A 22397-nucleotide genomic window follows, 5' to 3' on the forward strand; every position below is an offset into this window, starting at 1 on the left:
AAAATATGATTTTTAAATATTTTTCAAGATGATTCACTGTTTTAGTTTAAATTTTCATGCTAAACAATTGCCATGGTATTGTATGTTCAATACCTTGTGTATTTGTCTGACTGTTTCAAGACTTGCCATATATATATACAGGCAATTGCTGGTAGATCTGGGTCTGTGTAGTTTGTTAGGAGCAATCCATATACAGCATAGACCCTGATCTGCTGGTGCATTATTCAGTGGCAGAGTAGGGTCTATGTTGCTTGCAGTTTAACTTGATTTATCAAGAGGTATATCCATGTAGATAAGTATGTCATTCTTTGGTAATTGTTTTGGGATTATGACTGCAGTTATTGGCTATGCATGTCGGGAATTATGGTTTTAATTTTCCACTGCCAACATTTGATAGTTCTGATCTGTAGACATTTTCACCATTTCTTAATCTCCACTTCTACACAATGGATATTATTCCTTGGGTTTAAATTCTTGTCTTTATCTGGTTGTTAATGATATTTTTGTATTGATTTGTTGTTGTGGAAGTATTATTGATTGTAAGTGCATGTATTTATTATTTACTTAAGAGTGAAATATACAAAATTTATTGGTAATATATTTTTAAATTTCATCATTCCTATATATTCTTATATATTGAAAATATGGTCTTACATTTATTGCAAAAATACAAGATTTCCCATCATGTCTTTAATGCTTGACTATTTTGTTCCCATAAAAATTATATTGGCAGGTGTAAAAACAAACATTTTGTGACCTTGAAAAATAAATTTAAAATGCCTTAGCTTTAGGGATAGAATTTTTTTCTTCAAAAGATATTTGATTTGCCACCTTTCACTTTTCCAGAGTTATGTCCCCTCTACTATCTTGTCAGAAGTGTCAAAATGCAGCATGGTCTCAATTGATTTAAGTTGCTGTGCTGCTGGGTATGGTAAATTATTTAATAAAATATCAAAAATGGCACTTATGACCACAAATCAAGCCACCCCAAATCTAACGTTCTTTTAAATCAAGGTTGTTTTTATGGTCAGCCTATACAGTGATTCAGCTAGAGTTAAATTTGGGATGGTTGTGAGGTTGTGTTTGGGTTGGAAGGGCAAATTGAATCTCCTAAGGTTACGTTCTTGAGGGTTAATGGTATATAATACAAAGACATTCTTTTCCATTGTTACTAATGGATTTATTTTAGTGTGTGGTAAAATATCACATTTTCTGAATGGCACAATTAAATATATTACATATTAATGCAGGAAGAAAAAATATATCCCTGTCACAAAAAGACCCTCTGTGTCTATAAATTTGTTTGTCCATACATGAATTATGTTCCATTTTTAGATAGACCTACTGCTGTAGAGATGATATCTTGATTTATCTGGGCCTGTCTGTCAGGAAATCTGTACTACCTGAGGAGCTTCATGTGGGTTGGTGGTTCTTCCCCAGGTTTTCCAGGGTTCTTCCTCCACAATTTATACTGGCTGCCATGTATAGCCTATCCTGTGCTGAAAATGGCATTAAACCCTAAACAGCAACAACAACAACAGCAACAATCATTTATGTCTGAGATGTATTCATATGTGTGAGATGTATTTATATGTATGAGATGTATTAATTTGTGTGAGATACATTTATATGTTTGAGATGTATTTCAAAGTTTGAGATGTATTTATAAGTGTGAGATGTATTTATATGTCTGAGATATTTTCATACATGTGAAATGTATTTATATATCTGAAATATATTTATGTATCTGAAATATATTCATATTTGTGAGATGTATTTAAATGTGTGGGGTGTATTTATATGTTTGAGATATATTTGTATGTTTGAGTTTTATTTATATGTGTGAGATGTATTTACATGTTCGAGATGTATTTATATGTCTGAGATGTATTTATATGTCTGAGATATATTCATATGTGAGATGTCTTTATATGTGTGAGATGTATTTATGTTTGATCAATTGAGAGTAAGTACATACCTGGTATTATTTAACAGTAGGTCTTAGGAACAGCTTTCACAAAGAAATCACTTGCCATAGCTGTGTAGCATTTATTTAAATTTAATTTACTTCTGTAATCAAGTGTTTTAACATTCTTACATTTTTAAAATTAATAATATTATACAAAATAATACATCAAATTACATTCCCTGGTCTTGTCATCTTTTGTTTGTTTGTCTTTTAAATTTATTGATTGCATATCAGATGAACTGAATTAAAATTATCTTATACAATGTAAAAGCTTTAATTAAATTACTACCTATGATGACAGGGTCACACTGGTCATTTGTAACTGATGGCTTAATGCCATACAGTGGTTTAGAATTTGATCTTTAAATGAAAACACCTGTGCAGGTTTGGTTGATTTTTTTTTTAAGGCACTTTCAAAATTTTACTGGCTATGACAAAATGGATGTTTTAGTGTTTTCTTTATGGCAATTTCAACACATTACTGGCTATTTCAAAGGCAGTTTCAACACATTACTGGCTATTATAATGGCAGTTTCAACACATTACTGGCTATTACAATGGCAGTTTCAACACATTACTTGTTATTACAATGACAGTATCAACACAATACTGGATATTACAATGGTAATTTCAACACATTACTGGCTATTACAATGGCAGTTTCAACACATAACTGGCTATTACAATGGCAGTTTCAACACATTACTTGTTATTACAATGACAGTATCAACACATTACTGGCTATTTCAGTGGCAGTTTCAACACATTAATGGCTATTACAATGGCAGTTTCAATACATTACTAGCTATTACAATGGCAGTTTCAACTCATTACTGGTTATTACAATGGCAGTTTCAACACATTACTTGTTATTATAATGACAGTATCAACACAATACTGGATATTACAATGGCAATTTCAACACATTACTGGCTATTTCAGTGGCAGTTTCAACACATTGCTGGCTATTTCAATGACAGTTTCAACGCATCACTGGCTATTTCAATGGCAGTTTCAACATATTACTGGCTATTTCAGTGGCAGTTTCAACACATTACTGGCTATTACAATGGCAATTTCAACACATTCCTGTCCATTACAGTGGCAGTTTCAACACATCACTGGCTATTTCAATGGCAGTTTCAGTATATTACTGGCTATTTCAGTGGCAGTTTCAACACATTACTGGCCATTACAATGGCAATTTCAACACATTCCTGTCCATTACAATGGCAGTTTCAACACATTACTGTCCATTACAATGGCAGTTTCAACACATTACTGGCCATTACAATGGCAATTTCAACACATCATTGGCCATTACAATGGCAATTTCAACACATTCCTGTCCATTACAATGGCAGTTTCAACACATTACTGTCCATTACAATGGCAATTTCAACACATTCCTGGCCATTATAACGGCAGTTTCAACACATTCCTGTCCATTACAATGGCAATTTCAACACATTCATGTCCATTACAATGGCAGTTTCAACACATTCCTGTCCATTACAATGGCAATTTCAACACATTCCTGTCCATTACAATGGCAGTTTCAACACATTACTGTCCATTACAATGGCAATTTCAACACATTCCTGTCCATTACAATGGCAGTTTCAACGCATTTCTGGCCATTACAATGGCAATTTCAACACATTACTGGCCATTACAATGGCAATTTCAACACATTCCTGTCCATTACAATGGCAATTTCAACACATTCCTGTCCATTACAATGGCAGTTTCAACACATTACTGTCCATTACAATGGCAGTTTCAACACATTCCTGTCCATTACAATGGCAATTTCAACACATTCCTGTCCATTACAACGGCAGTTTCAACACATTCCTGTCCATTACAATGGCAATTTCGACACATTCCTGTCCATTACAATGGCAATTTCAACACATTCCTGTCCATTACAATGGCAATTTCAACACATTCCTGTCCATTACAATGGCAGTTTCAACACATTACTGGCTATTTCAATGGCAGTTTCAACACATTACTGGCTATTTCAATGACAGTTTCAACACATCACTGGCTATTTCAATGGCAGTTTCAACATATTACTGGCTATTTCAGTGGCAGTTTCAACACATTACTGGCTATTACAATGGCAATTTCAACACATTCCTGTCCATTACAACGGCAGTTTCAACAAATTACTCACTATTATAAATGGATGTTCTGCCAGTTGAGCTACTGCAACTCCTAAAGAGGTTTAGATATGCAGTAAAACCTGTCTTGAAAGACCACTGCTATGAGAGAACACCTGTATTGAAAGATCAGGCCATCAAACCACATACTGAGTGATTATGGAGTATTATGGCATTTAATGAGAGACCACCTGTCTTAAGAGATCACAAATTTTGGCAGAAAGGAGTGATCTTTCAATGACAGGTTAGAGTGTATAATGTTGGGTTTTGTTGTATTTTAAGAAAATACTTTGTGAATAAAAATAGACAAATAATTGTAAACATCACCCTGAATTAGGTGATTAAATTATGTTTAACATAGATCTGATATGAAATATAAATTGATATAAATCAGTGGACCAGTAATGGATTATATTGATATCATGCATGATTATATTGATATAACACATAATTATATTGATATCATGCATGATTATATTGATGTAACACATGATATGCATCATTATATTGATATAACACATCATTATATTGACACCATGAATACATATGTGTAATCTGTTAAATACATCAAGGGGCCCCAAGTGGCCAAGTGGTCTAAAGCACTTACCGTTCCAGATGACTGCCATCTCACATTTGTCTCATGCTCGGCTAACGTGAGTGAGAAAGCTTGCCAGTAGCTTCTCATGGGTTGGTGGTTCTTCTCAGGGTTTTCCAGGGTTCTTCCTCCTCTAGTTATACTGGCCGCCATGTATAGCCTATCTTGTGCTGAAAAATGGTATTAAACTCTACAACAACAACAACAACAACAACAACAACTGTTAAATACATCTATATAAATAAAAGTAAATTAGATAACTACAAATTTTAGATTTTGTTAGACTCTCTCCATGCTTGCTTTGAAAAATATGCATTTGATGTTGCATACCTTGAAACTGGTAATGACAATGGAATGCAGAATCATTGCAAATGAAATGATGAATGCAGCATAAAGGAAACTCTGAATAAGAATGAAAACATAAAATGAAGAGTGTTGAAAGATAAATGACAACAAAATGAAACAAGAATACATTTCATGACAGGATTGAGAATCGGTTTAGCTGTATTTGGGATGCTACTAATTATATTGTCAAAAGTCTACTTGGATGATACTCTGGAATAAGATTTTTTATTCTCTACATTGACAAACAATTTCTGACAATTTACAAGCTAATAAATTGTTCTAACAAGTACCATCAAGGTGATATCATTACTGCTACTGTTATCTGTGCAAATTTGATTTAATTAAATAAAATAAGAAATCAAATTTGGTGCCTAATATTGTATAACTTATAGTTTTAAATTTATGCAGTTATAGTTAATTTCTTATTCATCATGCATTAAGTGCTGTAATTTGAATTGTATGTATTTTACATTTTTAATAATACATGATACAGCAAAGAAGATAGTTCTTTCCATTGTATTCAGTCAAAATGGAAATCCAAACTTTGGTAAATGCAAATGTAAGGAAATGTTGAATGGAAATACAAGGAAATTATGAATGGACAAATGGAAATAAAAGGAAATGAATGGAAATACAAGGAAATTATGAATGGAAATGCAAGGAAATTATGAATGGAAATGACATGTAGAATGAATGCAAATGAAATGCACACAAAATGCAGATTTGGTAACATTACCCATTTCAGGGTCTGTAGTGGATTTAGAGTTGCCTTACTTTGCTTCAAATCTGCAACACACAAATGGCTTGTAAAGTTTGTGGAGCTACAAAGAATCCAAACAGGCTACAGTTCAACAGCATTCTCCCACAGGGCTGTGGATTTTATGGCCATGAACACATGCACACAAACACACTTGACTATTTTCCACAAATGTAAATGTACAACTAATGGAGGGTAATACATAGTGATGGAGGCTAAGAGTGTGATAATATACAGTGATGGACGGTAGGGGATGTTCTTTTTGCAAATCAAACTTTACACAATTCAAGTGCAACAAAAAGTATTTTCACAAGGCATGGGGACTAGTCATTTGACAGTTCTGAATATGCTACCAGAACTTTGGCTGGTTTGCCAAATCAGAAGTAGTCTGCCCTAAATATATGTAGTAGCAATGTTTCAGCTGCCATTTGCCAATAAGAAATTATCTGTAATGTTCAATGATAATAAAGCTGACATCCATTGTTGGACAGTGGAGCTAGTATACAAATTTCTCTATTTATTACAGAATTTGAGCTCACAGAATTTGCCTTGACCATTCTGGGATGGAATCTATAGTAGGGTTTGCACTGAGATAAGAAAATCTCAGATGTGGGGTTACATTATTTGTCTCCCTCCAGTTTGGAATGGTGTTTTCTGTTCGTTTCTAACATAAGTATTTTCTCACGCTTGAGTTTATATGATATGTTTAGAATCTAGTTGGGCAAGTTTGTCTTCAGTCTTTTATTTTCATTAATGTACTCAGCTTTCTTGCCCCAAATGGTGCTAGTAAAAATGCATTGCTCATTTGGCCCAGGTGCATCCACATGGGTTATATGACAAGGTGGATTGTATGGTCAGGTGACAAAAATCACTGAGATGCTTGTTCTTATAACATTTTTAGATACAGGACACCTGTCTGGAAATGTGGGGTTAGTGTACATTCTTGATTTTTCATTCCTTGTGTGTTTACTTCTTCCCATGTCCTTATCTTCGTCCTCTGTCATTAAACTCGAAATATTCTAAATTTGGGTAACAGTATCGCTTTCAAGAGATATCAACCCACTTGTTGGTTATATGTTCTTCACCCCCTATCCCGTACCCCAAAGTGTAACCTATTTTTAAACCCTAAAGTGTTTAGTAAAGTTGATGGTGTGTTCGACCCCAAACAGCGAGGATTCAGAAAGTTTGTTCATGCACTCATCACTGACGGTCTTTAGAGTTTGGGGTTATATGATGCGTTATCATTTATCAGCGCTACCAAACAGTTCGACTTCATGTGCGTGTCTGTCTCGCTCAGAATGTTTCGGATGATGTGTTATCAAAGCTGGAGAAACTTTGAGTTGCTTTATGAGTGAAGTTCTTTTACTTAAAGATCTGTTTTTGTTTTTGTTTGAATTTATAACAACCCCGTCAGTTATAGCAGAAGACAACATGGATTTCTTCCCTTGAAAAGTAGTTCCGGCGCGTGAACACGGTGACTATTCCTGCAGAACGTCCTTCACAAATGTTGTTGGTTTAACGCAATTATTCAGCACATGATAAATGGCGGCCAGTATAAATGGTGGAGGAAGAGCCCGGGAAAACCCCGATAACAGCTGCCGCCCAAAGGGAAGCTAATGACATTCTTTATTACCCACACTGGCCGAGCCCGAGGCTCTAACCTACACAGACAAGTGAGATGACAGTGATCAGTAAACACGAGTTCCTTAGACCACTCAGCCAACCGGGGCCCAACGTACATAAACGCTTATTGGATACACTCTGAAACTGACTCTTGAAAATCACGAGCAGTTATTATGTGAAAATCTTAAAGCTTATATCTGATTTAATTAATCCAATTCAGTGCATGCTTATCTCTGAAATGTTGCAGTCTTTGCATCCATTCTTTAATCGACAGTTCCTTGCACGAATAAGATGCACATAGTGTCATTACCAATGTACACCAAAGTGTTCTTTCATATTCAGCTGTATGGAACGCCAGAGCTGTCTTAAGATGAGAATTTTTATTATATGATGTGCATTTGTACTTATATGATGTGCAAATTTCTTTATATGCTGTGCTTTTGTCCTTATATGATGTGCTTTCTTCCTTATATGATGTGCAAACTTCTTTATATGCCGTGCTTTCTTCCTTATATGATGTGCAAACTTCTTTATATGCTGTGCTTTTGTACTTATATGATGTGCAAACTTCTTGATATGCTGTGCTTTTGTACTTATATGATGTGCAAACTTCTTGATATGCTGTGCTTTTGTACTTATATGATGTGCTTTCGTCCTTATATGATGTGCAAACTTCTTTATATGCTGTGCTTTCTTCCTTATATGATGTGCAAACTTTTTGATATGCTGTGCTTTTGTCCTTATATGCTGTGCAAACTTCTTTATATGCTGTGCAAACTTCTTTATATGCTGTGCTTTCTTCCTTATATGATGTGCTTTCGTCCTTATATGATGAGCAAGCTTCATTATATGCTGTGCTTTCGTCTTTATATGAAACTTCATTATAATGAGAAGCAAAACAGAACTTGCGCAGGCGCGTGAATTTGCTAAGCTACGGAACGCTGGTGAAATGGGCTAAAATGGCAGACTCGATGTCTAATGTTCTTAAACAATTGAATTTAGATTCTTACATTGGGATATTTGAAGAACAGAAAATCTCGCACGATATTGTATGCAAGCTATCATTGTATGACTTTTAATGTTTGGGCCTAGTCATTATTGGGTCTGACATTATGAGGCTGCGGATAGAATGCGTCAAATACGGAAGCTGTCAACCAGATTTGATCAGTAATCACCTCGGCCGCCATGAATTTAGCATACCAAAAATTACTATTGAAGGGCTTCTTGAGACAGGATTTAGAGTTATGGATATCAGCAAAACACTGTCTGTTTCAGAAACTACTGTATAATCGAAGAATGAGACAATACAACCGCAGTAGATTTGACTTCTCGGTTGCCAATGATGAAACTTCTCCGCTAATGAAATAATAAGAGAATCCCACATTGTGATGAAGCAATGATAATACAGATCTTGTATCATAGAAATATCAAGGTTTGTGTTATTAGTTAATATTGTTTTTATTACATTTTTATAACACTGATATATGGGTACTCTATAGTAAACGATTTCATGTGTCTAATGTTTAAAATTTATTTATGTCAAACAATGACAAAGAAGGAATTGCTTTTATTTTCACTGGCCATATTCTTCCTTTTGGTTTATTGAAGCTTGGATGTGAAATCATGTGCCTGGATGGAATAAATTAAGCCACGACATTTAGTTCCCAGACAAGTTTGCGAAGGACGTTTTACATTGCCTTAAAAGTTGAGACTTAGTATCTTGGTCATCTAGTACCTAAAAACAAAACCTAAATTAATTTGTGTAACAAAAAAAACATTCAAAGCTAAAATAAAGGTTCCAAGTACATTGTATTAAAGCTAATAGGGGGCCGTCCATTAAGTACGTACGCATGGAGGGAAGGTGGTAACCCAAATGCATACATTTGCATATGCGGGGGGGGGGGGTCTACTGACAATGTACGTACGCATAAACAAGGAGTGGGGGTGAAACCTCTATAATAATTTGTATATAAGGAAGAAAGCTCAGCATATAATAAAGTTTGCACATCATATAAGTACAAAAGTACAGCATATAAAGAAGTTTGCACATCATATAAGGACAAAAGCACAGCATACAATGAAGTTTGTACATCATATACGTACAAAAGCACAGCACATAAAGAAGTTTTCACATTATATAAGGAAGAAAGCACAGCATATAAAGAAGTTTGCACATCATATAAGTACAAAAGCACAGCATATAAAGAAGTTTTCACATCATATAAGGAAGAAAGCACAGCATATAATAAAGTTTGCACATCATATAAGGAAGAAAGCACCGAATATAAAGAAGTTTGCACATCATATAAGGACGAAAGCACAGCATATAAAGAAGTTTGTACATCATATAAGTACAAAAGCACAGCATATAAAGAAGTTTTCACATCATATAAGGAAGAAAGCACAGCATATAATAAAGTTTGCACATCATATAAGGAAGAAAGCACCGAATATAAAGAAGTTTGCACATCATATAAGGACGAAAGCACATCATATAAAGAAGTTTACACATCATATAAGTATAAATGCACATCATATAATAAAAATTCTCATCTTAAGACAGCTCTAGCGTTCCATACAGCTGACTTAGTTTCATGGGCATGCAGCACAATACATATGATTGCCTTCCAATACCTTAAGCGGTGTTTATTTTCCTGCCAATAAATTAATCAACAGTGGCTTAATATCTTCAAGGAGTTCGCTTAGCTTATGCCTGATTTATTTTGGAGATCTTTCGGAAAGACTTAATAATACTCTATTTTTATTCAGACCAATTGGAATGATTGGTATCTCTTTAGGTAATGTTATATCCCTACTGTTGATATTCCTTTAATTCCTCAACCTTTCCTGCACGGCATTTTCTGGTTTCTTCTTTAATAAAATGTGCTCTGTATCAATGGACGCAACGTTAATGGAAATTTGAATCGACGTGTGCACAAATGTGTCAAGAAGATATCTGTAAGTATGAGCATCATTTTTTTTGTATTTCCCACATCATGAACTAAATTATTATATAAGTATAGTTGGCTCTTGTTGTTGTAGTATATTTGGTTTAAAAGTCCGTCCTCTTCTATTATGGAAACTAATCTATAGTCTGGCTCTACATCCCCGTTTGTTTGTAAACACCCCCTCCCCCCCCCCCCCGCTGATTTAAAAAAACGAGAAGGTTTAATGTGATAAAAAGTGCACAGAACAAAGTTAATTGAATCATTGATTTATAATTTCTAACCTAACTGTGACCAGAATGGACTAATGCTGGCCTCCCCAGCACCACTTCATGCTTAACGGACTTTCCATACTAACACGACGCCATATTGCGTACACTATAAGCAAGTTTATTTCCATCAGACAACATAATGACGTAGTTCATCCTGTTCGGCAAATGCTGAATAATTGCGTAAATTATATAACGTTGAGAGTTTGGAATTATATCCCTCTGCATACATGAACATAGAAATTAAACCGCTTGTTAAATCCACACGAAAAGCGTAGTTGTCATTTTCCTTTGCTTGATTCGACATTGTAAATATCCGAAGCAGACGACTTATGTATGTACATTGTAGTCGTGATTCACCCCTTTGCTAAAAATGGACTTGTCAAGAAACTGGAAATGGATCCGAGCATGTCCGTCTATTGCACTGAAAACTTCCGTTTTGCATGAAACGCGCGTATGAGGTGTTAAGGCCACTCTACTCAGAGTCAGGTTAGAAACTATAAATCAGTGAATGAATTGACTAAGTTCCTTGCACTTTTTATCGCATTAAAGGTTTCCGTTATTTAAATCGATAGGGGGATACAAACAAACGGGTTCGTATTATCAGACTATAGTATGCCACAGTAATAAGTTATTGTTTTTTCGTACTAAATATAACAATCAGTATTTTCATTTTCTTAATTTGTAGATGGTTTGCTAACAGGGTACAAAAAATATATAAAAATTGTCTTTGGTACCTCTATTTATGGTTTAAAAGGTTTACAATGGAAACTGCAGCAAGCAAGGGCAGACAAAACTACGACCATTTTACTCGTAGGAAATTGCTGCGCAACATATTCCTGCATAAAGAACAAAATTGTTCTTATCACAGTGTATATTCTGTCACTTCATTGGTGTCCAGTCATTATCCAGTATGAATCAAAACCTAACGTGTGGGATGGCAAGGGTAAAGGGAAGGGACCCATGTTTACCAAGAACAAACCTGCCCCCCCAAAATAATTCAAACTCACACCCCCACAAAGAACCAAAGAAACAGGCCAAATTTTCATACCACCCCATAGAACACACACTTTATATCAGTAGCAACTCCAATAAACTGATAAACTTAACTGTTAACAGTCTCACACAGGCCCTCCTTAGGGTTCATCAAGGACAATTCAAAATATTTAGGCCAAACACAAGATACATAATAGTACACTGCAGCACTCGCAGTCAAATGGCCAAATTCCTAGAAATTGAAATTATTAACAACATTAGGGTTAACGTCGAAAGACACAAACAAATAGGGACAAAGAACATAATAACCAAAACACACAATAGCAACCAGACCCTCATGGCAATAAACAATAACACACGAACAAATGACTTAGCCACATACTCCCGCACGAACACCCCCACATTTAAAGCAGTTCTAAAACTCACAGGACAAAATAAAGGGATAAACAATGAAACCCTCACTGCCAAACTCAAAGACAGTGGTACCCCCATAAATAGGGCGTATAAACTCAAAAATCATTTAGGACAGGAAACCAATACAGCGATACTAGAATCAAATTCTCCACTCTCAACCATGATAAGACTAGATCACTCTGGGGCACGCCACCGCCTTGAGACATACATAAACAAACCCAGGTTCTGCAGCAACTGCCAACACTGGGGACATTTCTCTAACAGATGTAGATATACCCAACTATGCTACAAATGTGGGGGAAACCACAAAGATGTATGTTGTAGAACCACACCCAAATGTACCAACTGCAGGGGCCCGCACCTACCTAAATCCCACGAATGCCCCAACACTATCAAGGAATATCAAACCATAGATATCATGAACAACAAGCAAATCCCGTATCATGCGGCGAAAAAACTAACCCCCAGTAATAAAAATTACCACATCATGACCCCAAACAAACCAGCAACTGAAGCAACCACAGCCCAAACACCCAACCTACCAAGGTCAAACAAGGTCAAACAAGATCAAACAAGATTAAATAAACAAGATACATTCTTAATCAAATCCCACAAAGACTCACAACTCCACCCCGAAGAATCAGATAATACTAACACCAAAAACAAATCACTGTCAAACCCGACAATAGAAAAGTTACTCACAGAGATCAAAGCCGAACTTATCAACAACCACCACTACATCGTGGATAAAATAACACAGATAATAAGCATAATAAGCAAAATCGAATCAAATTTGAAGTTAACATAATAACCCTCAACACAAAAGAATCAATAAATGACCACCCCAATAATGGATTATACAACAAACCGGAACATTATAATATGGCAATGGAATGCTAGAGGCTTAATAAGTAATATCAGTGAACTCAAAGCAAAATTACAAAGCTTAGAACACAAACCAGATATTATATGCATTCAAGAAACAAAAATAACAAGTAGAACCAAACAAATACCCAAACTCCCAGGATATGCCCCAGGTCACTTCAAAAATCGAACCACGGGACAAGGAGGTGGGGGTTTAGCCATCTATATAGCAGATAACATCCCGAATGTAACAACAATAACCATAACACCAACCCCAGGTAGCAACGAAGCATTCGAAATTCAGTCCCTCATAATTCATACAGGCAAGGGTCAAATACAAATATTCAATATTTATGACCCAGGGGGAACATCAGGCACAGCTAACTTAATTACTTACAAACAAATAAATGATCACAAACGAGTAAATCAGATCGTCATCTGTGGAGATTTCAATGCTCATAACGAGCTATGGGGGGGGGGGGGGGGGGCGGTGTGACGGACAAAAGAGGCAAATTGATTGAAGAATGGACCGCAGAATCTAACTTAGCCATTTTAAATGACGGTACAAAAACACGACTTAACCCAGAAAACGGTCTCATGTCCGCCATCGACCTCACCATTTGCTCGCCATCAATAACCCAGGTGGCGGACTGGAGAGTGGATCAAACTGACCCCTTGGGCAGTGACCACTTTCCAGTAATAGTCACCCTGCAGATGACGGTCCAATACAACTCGCTAAAAAGAACCCCTAGATGGATATATTCAAAAGCAGATTGGACCTCATTTAATGAAACACTAAGCAAAATAGACACCAAAAACATAGAAAATGATAATATTAATAAATATTACGAAGACCTGATTGATACCATACTAAAGGCAGCCACCACTAACATACCCAAAACCAGTGGTAACCCACATAAACAAGGAGTCCCATGGTGGAATGATGAATGCAAACAAGCCATCACTGATAAGAAAAAAGCCCTCAATAAATTCAAACGCACTAAAAACTCTATTGATTTCACTATATATAAACAAAAGGAGAAAAACCTTAAAAACATAATTAAACAGGCAAAGGAATCAACTTGGCATAATTACTGCACGAATATCAATATCACAACTAGTACCAAACAAGTCTGGGATAAGATTAGATCAATTAGAGGAAAGACAACTAACACCACTCCAAAAATAGCTGGAGCCATTACTAATAAAGAAAAGGCTGACCGACTAGCTCAGCATTTCTCAGATATGAGTAGCAACACCAACCACACCCCAGCATTTCAATTACATAGGGACAAAGTAGAAAGAACTCATAGTAATCTCTTTAAAGACCTCGGTCCCAAAGTCTCGAACCTAAATAAAGACATTACAACTTACGAATGGGACCTAGCATTGAAAACCAAAAACGAAACTAGCCCAGGGGAAGATCAAATAGGATACACAATATACAAAAATATCCCAAATAACATTAAACAAACAATTATTAAATTACTAAACCAAATATGGACCTCAGGCAAACTACCCGATAAATGGAAACACGCAATAGTAATTCCAATACCCAAGCAAGGAAAAGACCCTAACGATATTAGCTCCTACAGACCCATTTCCCTAACAAACAACATTTGTAAGATCATGGAAACCATAGTCACCAACCGACTCAAACACCACCTAGAGAGCAATAATTTAATCTCCGATAATCAATGCGGATTTAGAAACAAAAGATCCACCACGGATCAACTAATACGATTAGAAACCGCAATTAAATTGGCGTTCAACTCCAAACGCAAAGCTGATAGGAATTTAATTGCAGTATTTATTGACCTCGAAAAGGCATTCGACCTTGTATGGACCAAAGGCTTATTAGCCAAACTCAGCCACTACGCCATCACAGGTCGAATGTTTAAATTCATTGAAAACTTCCTCGCTGACCGTAAAATATCAACCAGAGTCGGCGACACCTACTCTGAACTACACACACTTGAAAACGGTACACCACAAGGGAGCGTACTCAGCCCAACCCTTTTCAACATCATGATTAATGACTTGGACACCAACTTAACATCAAAACTAATTGAACTCTCACAATTTGCTGATGATAGTGGATTATGGAGAGCAGGAAACCCTTCCAACCACAAAGTAATCAGCGATATTCAAACAAGTTTAAACAAAATAGGGAAATGGGCTGATAAATGGGGTTTCAAAATATCCCATGAAAAAACCATAGCAGTATTATTCACCACCAAACGTAAATTACAAAATCAGTTTCCCAAACTCACCATCCAAAATCAAGAAATTAAATTCGTAAATGTAGCACGATTTTTAGGAATGCATTATGACTCCAAGCTAAACTGGGGACACCACATAAACGAACTAGTCAAAAGGTGTAATAAAGACCTTAACCTCCTTACAACCCTTAAAGGAACCACCTGGGGATCCAATCAAGAAACCTTACTAGCTTTATATAAATCGTTAATTAGATCTAAACTAGATTACGGATGCCAAATTTACAACTCGGCACCGCAAAATAACCTCAAAAAACTAGATAGCATACAAAGAAAGGCCCTAATTATTTGCACTGGTGCACTACCATCCACATCACTAGTGGAACTTCAAATCTTAACTGGAGAACTGCCGCTCCACCTTAGAAGACAAGAACTCACCCTCAGATATGCAGCCAGGCTAACAACACACCCCGACACACACCCCACCCGGCTAGCTATAAATAAATGCAACATACCTTTTAGAACTAAATTATCACAAAATATACCAGCAGGGAGATTAGTCCATCAATTAGTTGAACAACTTCCTGTAGACAAACTCCAAGCAGAAATTGCAAATCACTATGACAAAGAACCATGGATAAATATCAACCCCACAGTTAACACCCTCATTACGAAATATGGCAATAAAAACGAACAGGAACTCAAACTAAACACAATCTGTACAGAAGAAATCAACTCAAAATATTGCAACTACATTAAGATTTACACTGATGGATCCAAAATTACAGAACCACCCAGAACAGCAGCAGCTTACGTAATCCCCGAACTTAACATTAAAGTAGGAAGAAGACTACCTAACCTCTGCTCTATATACACAGCTGAATTCTGGGCCATACTTGAAGCACTCAAATGGATCAAAGAAAACAAAATACCCCAAGCGTTAATAATAAGTGACTCGCTAAGCGTCATAAACTCAATACTTAATAACAACACCAAATCAAGAGAAAACTATCTTAGGCAAACCAATTTATTGTTAAAAATACTGAACAATAATAACTTACAAGTAGAATTTATGTGGATACCATCCCATATTAACATACCAGGTAACGATATGGCAGATATAACAGCTAAACAAAAACTAAACGAAACCACTCACATCAACCTAGATTATAGCATATGCGAACTCAATAGCATATCTAAAACCCTCATTGATAATAAATGGCAGGAATTATGGAACACAAGCACTCAAGGCAGGAAACTAAAAACCATCATTAAAGAAGTATGTAGAAATAGGAAACCACCCAAAACAAAAGGCAGTGAACAAAAATTCATAAATAGAATACTCACGGGCAAAACCAAGCTGGCTAACAGCTTCGGACAGTACATAGGACCACAACCACATAACCCTAACTGCTACCACTGCAGGGTCCCAGAAGACATAGAGCATATTTTTAACAACTGCCATACACTTGAAAAAGAAAGGGCTAAGTTTAAAGTTAAACAGCATAAAATTGGATCCCCTACAACATACCCAGAATTCTTGATGAACACAAACCCCAATATTAATCTAACATTCAAAAATATCATAAGTTTTATACACGAATCCAATCTACTCAAAAAAATCTAAGAAAGTAAATCAAAGACCAGTTAAAAATATAACAAATCACTGTTTGGGAATTATGACGGCCGGCTCGGTCTCGTGGGTTCACAGACTGACACAGCCGTTCATAGCCCGAATAATAAAAACCAGTTAAGGACGAATATTACAAAATCACTGTTTGGGAATTATGACGGCCTGCTAGGTCTCGTAGGTTCACAAACTGACACAGCCGTTCATACCCCGAATAATAAAAACCAATTAAGGCCACAAAAAATTAAAATAGGAAAATAGGAATTAATTAAAACAGGACTCCATAATAACATACAAACAACCATAAAAACAAGTTTTCATTCCAAACCAATAAGATAGGGATTCTAAATAAATAAGGAATTGATGAACAAAAAAAAAAAGGAAACAAAAAAAAAAAAAACAAAAAAAAAACAAAAAAAACAACAAAAAAAAAATACTCCTAACCGTCTCCTTGTCTCTTAAACAACATCTGGCTGAACTTTTAAATCAAGCTTCCACAGCTATTTCTACTAACATACTCAGCCAAATCCAGGCAATGTTGGCAGACGACACTGAAGAATTTGAAACTTCCACGCTGGCAGCGGCCCTGGAAGTATCATCATCCAGCGGCGATGAAGCTGATGAACCTGCACCACCTAAACAGAGTGGAAAAAAGGAAGGCTCTGTCTACCGGAATATCGGACTGGGAAAGGCAATTGATGATATCAAAAAAGCGGGCCACTTCGTCAATGCCACAAGACCGGGTGTCCTAATGTGACCTCATCGCTGCCGACCAATCGTGGCGGGAGTCACATACTGCTTGGTTTGACACCTGGGGCATTTCAATCCAACTAAGAAACACGAGTGTGTGGTGTGACTATTCCCACTCATGTCTATTAGCCTTTCAGTCAGGTTGTTAAGGACTAGTTAGTCCTACACCTGAGTGGCTAAATTAAAAAGTACTCTTTGAGTACATAAAAGCCTGGGGGATGAGGCTCCTTTTCCTTCCCCCAGGAGTAATTAAAAATCACGCAGTGCGTGAATAAAAAAGTGGTACATGTTCAAAAGAACGAAAACCACTATAATTCAACTAACTAACTAACTAACTTACAAACACACAATCTTATACACAAACACATACACTCACACTATAAAAAAAGAGTCAGTGTTTATATTCACACTACTTTACCTACACACATTGGCAAATCGATGGTTATTTCTTTTCTAGAGTATTGGGTAGCCCTGAAAAGGGCTGTTTTTTTTGTTTGCTATGGCAATCTTTTAGTTTCTAAGAATGCGTCGTCCTCTGAGGATAGACTTTCTGACGATAGGTCTGCTTCTTCGGAAAGAGAAGAAGAACTCTTTGGTGTCGATACGACAATCGACAAAGCCTCTGTCAGGTTCAGGTTCCTGCTGCCGCTGCTGCTGTTGTTGTTGCTGTTGCTGCTGTCTCTGAAGTCTGTACTTCTCTGTCCATTCTTCTTTCTCCCTGTTCACTTCTTCTCTGAAGAGCTCTTCTATCAGGTCTTCAGTGACTTTTAACATTCTCACATTCTCTATCTCTTCAGCTTTCGGTATCAGACTGTGTCTGACCCTATGCAAATTCACGTAGGCTTCGTTTAGCTTAGCTAGTTTGGAGCACATCTTCGTAGGAGGATGAGTCGACAATGGATGGTTAGACTGGAAACTACCCCGGTTCTTAAAGTCAAAGCGCGGACGTGAAGGAAAACATCTTTCCACGGTTTTCGAGCCGGAACGTTCAATGAGTGACATGAGAGGGATAGTAAGAAGTCAAAGAGCATGAATCAACATTCTTATAGCCAAACAAACGACAAAGGCATTTTTTTTTCAAAACACAACATTTTTTATTCAAAAATCACTTAACACTAACCATCAACTCTAACATTTTTAACAATAATCCAACATTATAACATCAAACATTTTTTTTCTAATCACAAACATTTTTTTCAATTTACAGTCTACTTTAAACAGGGCTGACAACGTTGTGAATGAAATTGTGATTTCCACTGTTGGAAATCATTAGGCCATTGATGGACACTACGTTTCCTAGCTTGAGACAAAAGATAAGCATAATGGTCACAAAACCATCGATCTACTTTCACATCGTTTCTAGAAGAACGAGGATCAAAATGAGTCACTAAATGTTTTAAGGAATAGCCCAGGCTGCGATGATGCAGAAAATACACACAATATTGTCCACACACCAAGGAATCTGTGCCTTGTAATTTCACATTATTGAATCGGGTGGTTTGAGCATTTCTTCTCATAAAGTCAATGATATCGTCTTCCAAAGGGGGCAATCCATACGAATCGAAATATTCCACACATCCTTCTTGAGGAAAGTAAACGGCTACCCAGTGGGTTCCTGGGAGATGACTGTCGTCCGTGTTGATCACATAAGCTAGATGGTCTTGAGGTTTGCGATGAGGGAGTTCATCTTTAGCACAGACGACAGGATTCCAAGAAGCCGTATACGAACTGTGGTTCAAAAGGTAATAAAGTTCCCAGGTATCCATTTGTGTGGTTTTTTCTTCACAGGTAATAATAAGTCGTCAATTCGATCCTGACTTTTTGCTTGAAAATGTCTGACAAATAACCGTTTCTTCGTTTCGTCTCCTCACTCTGATTCAGGAGAGCTTCGATACGATGGATCTCTTGAGTGGTTAATGGTGGACAAGAATGTTCACGCAAGTCTTTATACCACTGATGCCACACGTCTTCGTCCGAGATGAGACTCCAAGCTTCGTCCAGATACTCGTCCAATTTTTCTTTTTGACTCAACATCAGGCATTTATCGTGTTGAATTTGACTGTGATGATCATTTTGACATCCATAGCAATTTTTCTTGATCAATTCCGTCATTTTTTCGACCAAGTGTTTGGCAAAACAGCAGACTAAATGGGCTTCTTGTTCTGGCCATCTTGACTTCATCATGATATCTTCTTCGTCTTTGTCTTGGGATTCTTCTTCCACAGTTTCCTCACATTTCATCTTCAAAGTTTCCCCACTAGGTAAAGAGGGATAACAGTCTTCCATGGTTTCTAGTAATCTAGAATGACTTCTCTCAAACTGTTGATTTCTATGGTATTATCGAATTCTGCATACAGGAGGACGTTCACCGTCTCTGTTAGATTTGTAGTAAACTGAATTTCCACACGAATCTGGCCAGATTTTATAGGGTGGAGATGTCCCTCGTCGCTGCCTTGGTCTGGAGTGAAATCAAAAGCCCACAAAGCATAGCCTCCTGCGTAATCCTCGTACGTAATACCGTGACTGGTGTTGGTTCCTAACTGACCGGTGGCTTCGTACAGGGACAAGTACGATCTCAAGTAATTTTTCGCGGCACCAAAGTTAGGTTCGAAAGGTCGGGTACGCAAGGTCTTGCCATCGCGACTGACATCGATCTTGGACACATTGTAATGTTGAAACTCAAAAGGGTTTTCGATGTAGGTTCCGTTGAAGGCTGAATTCTTGACGATACCAATGATTAAACGCTTGGGTAACTGTCCTTGGAACAGATGATCTTCGATCATGGATCGCTGTCCAGTGGGAATCGTGAACGTTTTCACTTCCACTCGTCGGATGGGGTACTTGGCTTTCGTTCTGCTCAACGTCTGACTGATGTCGTTTCCCACTTTAGGCAACACTTCCACACGACGCACGTAGAGTCTAGCTTCTTGAATGATGGTTTTGTAAGTGGCATCAGCAGCAGCCATCAAATGGAAAGCGGCACTGCTGCGATTCAGTCTCAAGCGGATATCCACCCCGTTCAGCAAATACTTTTCTTGCAACCACATGTCCAAATGCATGCTATCCATCAGTTCTAAACTACGACTTAGATGAATTTTTGTTCGTCGTTCTACAAATCCCGTTGTATTTTGAGCATCCCCAGCAACTGTAATGCTGTTGAACTTAGTCGCTTTGTCAGGTTTCCATACCACGCAGGCATCCAGATGAGTGTTCTTGGCTTCTTTTCCGTAAGTCAAGAGATTTTCCAGGTAGGCACGGTAAGGGTAAGCATCCATGCTGCTGCTGACTAGTTTGTTATTCAAGTACAAGTCCACTTCGCTAAACAAGGAATGCATGAAATTGTTGACGGGAGCTACTACATCATCATCGGCTAGGTTAGCGTTGGGTGGTTCGATCACTTTCACTTTCAAGTACAGGTAACTGCTATTCAGATCGATGTAATCTTCGGGCTGTCCTTTGATTTCAAACTCGATGGGAGCGGAATCCGTCAAAGAGGAGACGGGATTAAATTCCACCCACTGGGATTCTTGCATGGTCATCATGGTGGGGGGCATGGCAAACATATCCAGTTCCAACTTGGAACAAGCACATGACTCTCGGTGCATCATTTTTTGTCTCTTTCTCAATAATCGAAAACGTCTAAGTCTCGAACGGTTCTTCTTTTCTTTGTCTTTCTCGCTTTAGAAGTGTGAAGTCTGGTGAAAGGGTGTTTTCTTCGTGGTCTCTTTCTGCCTTGTCCTTGCTGAATGCCTGACTCGGTAGCGTGCAGGGCATTTATAGGTGTGTCTCGTCGGCCCAAAAGGTCTTTGCCCGTTTGCAGCAAGACATTTTTGCCTGCCCTCATGAAGGCTTCTTTACGGTTTTGTTTGTCGATGATGACATTTTGGAGAAATTCTTTGCCTTGCGTCAGTGCCGCATCTATCAAGGCGTGCAATCCGTGTGTCACCATCGGTTTCAACACCGGGGCCACCGAACGAAAGGCCGATTTTAACATATCTCCTAAACCGTGTCCTCGCTGTCGAGCAACCCCTCGGTACACTGGATACATGACTTACGAGTCGTGAGAGAACCGTTTTCGAAAATGGAGTTTCACCGTGACTTTTCCTTTGGTGAATGCAATATTTTGTCCCAAATCTCCTTTTATAGTAATGTTGATCGTGTCCAAATACGACTTACTGACAGGCAAATAGTAAGGATGTACAAATTCGCGGCGGACGTGGTAAGTGTTTCCACCTTCCTCGTCAGCGTTCGTGGCAGAATCCACTTTGAAAGGAATGACACGCAGTAACGGCACGGAGGTGTGTCCCACCACGTTGTACTCCACCACATCGGAGTACACGAACATCAAATTCAGTCCTTGATTCAGTTCTACCGGGGTACGAAATAACTTGATAAAAGACTCGTTGTCGTAAATGATTGGTAATTCCTTTTTGTTGATTAAGGTCATTCTCATGTTCATGTCTCCGCCCAACATGTCAAACAATTCAGGACAAAATAAAATGGACAGGATTTTAGTCGCGTCAAATCTCATCGAGAAGCGACGAGCTGCTTTGTGGTATTCCATGGTGACGCTTTTTTTGGCATGCTCCAAAGCTTTAAGAAACACGCCATTAAACCTGGTGGCTATGGTGTTGACCAAATGTTGACCACTAAAATAATAGCCTGGGGGAATGAACAAGTGATAGATAGTCGACTTTTGATTTTTTGTGCCAGGGGTTTTCTTGTCATATTTGACATTCTTATCCAAGTACTATTGCACTTGCTCGTCATGAACTTCCACATCAAAAAAATTTTGATTGGGAAGGACATTGAGGACTTGGGTCGGGTGAATGATTTCCACTAAAGCCACTTCC

This window comes from Sinohyriopsis cumingii, chromosome 17 (genome assembly GCF_028554795.1).
Source record: "Sinohyriopsis cumingii isolate HCF-2022 chromosome 17, ASM2855479v2, whole genome shotgun sequence".
In the NCBI taxonomy this organism is placed as follows: Eukaryota; Metazoa; Mollusca; class Bivalvia; order Unionida; family Unionidae; genus Sinohyriopsis; species Sinohyriopsis cumingii.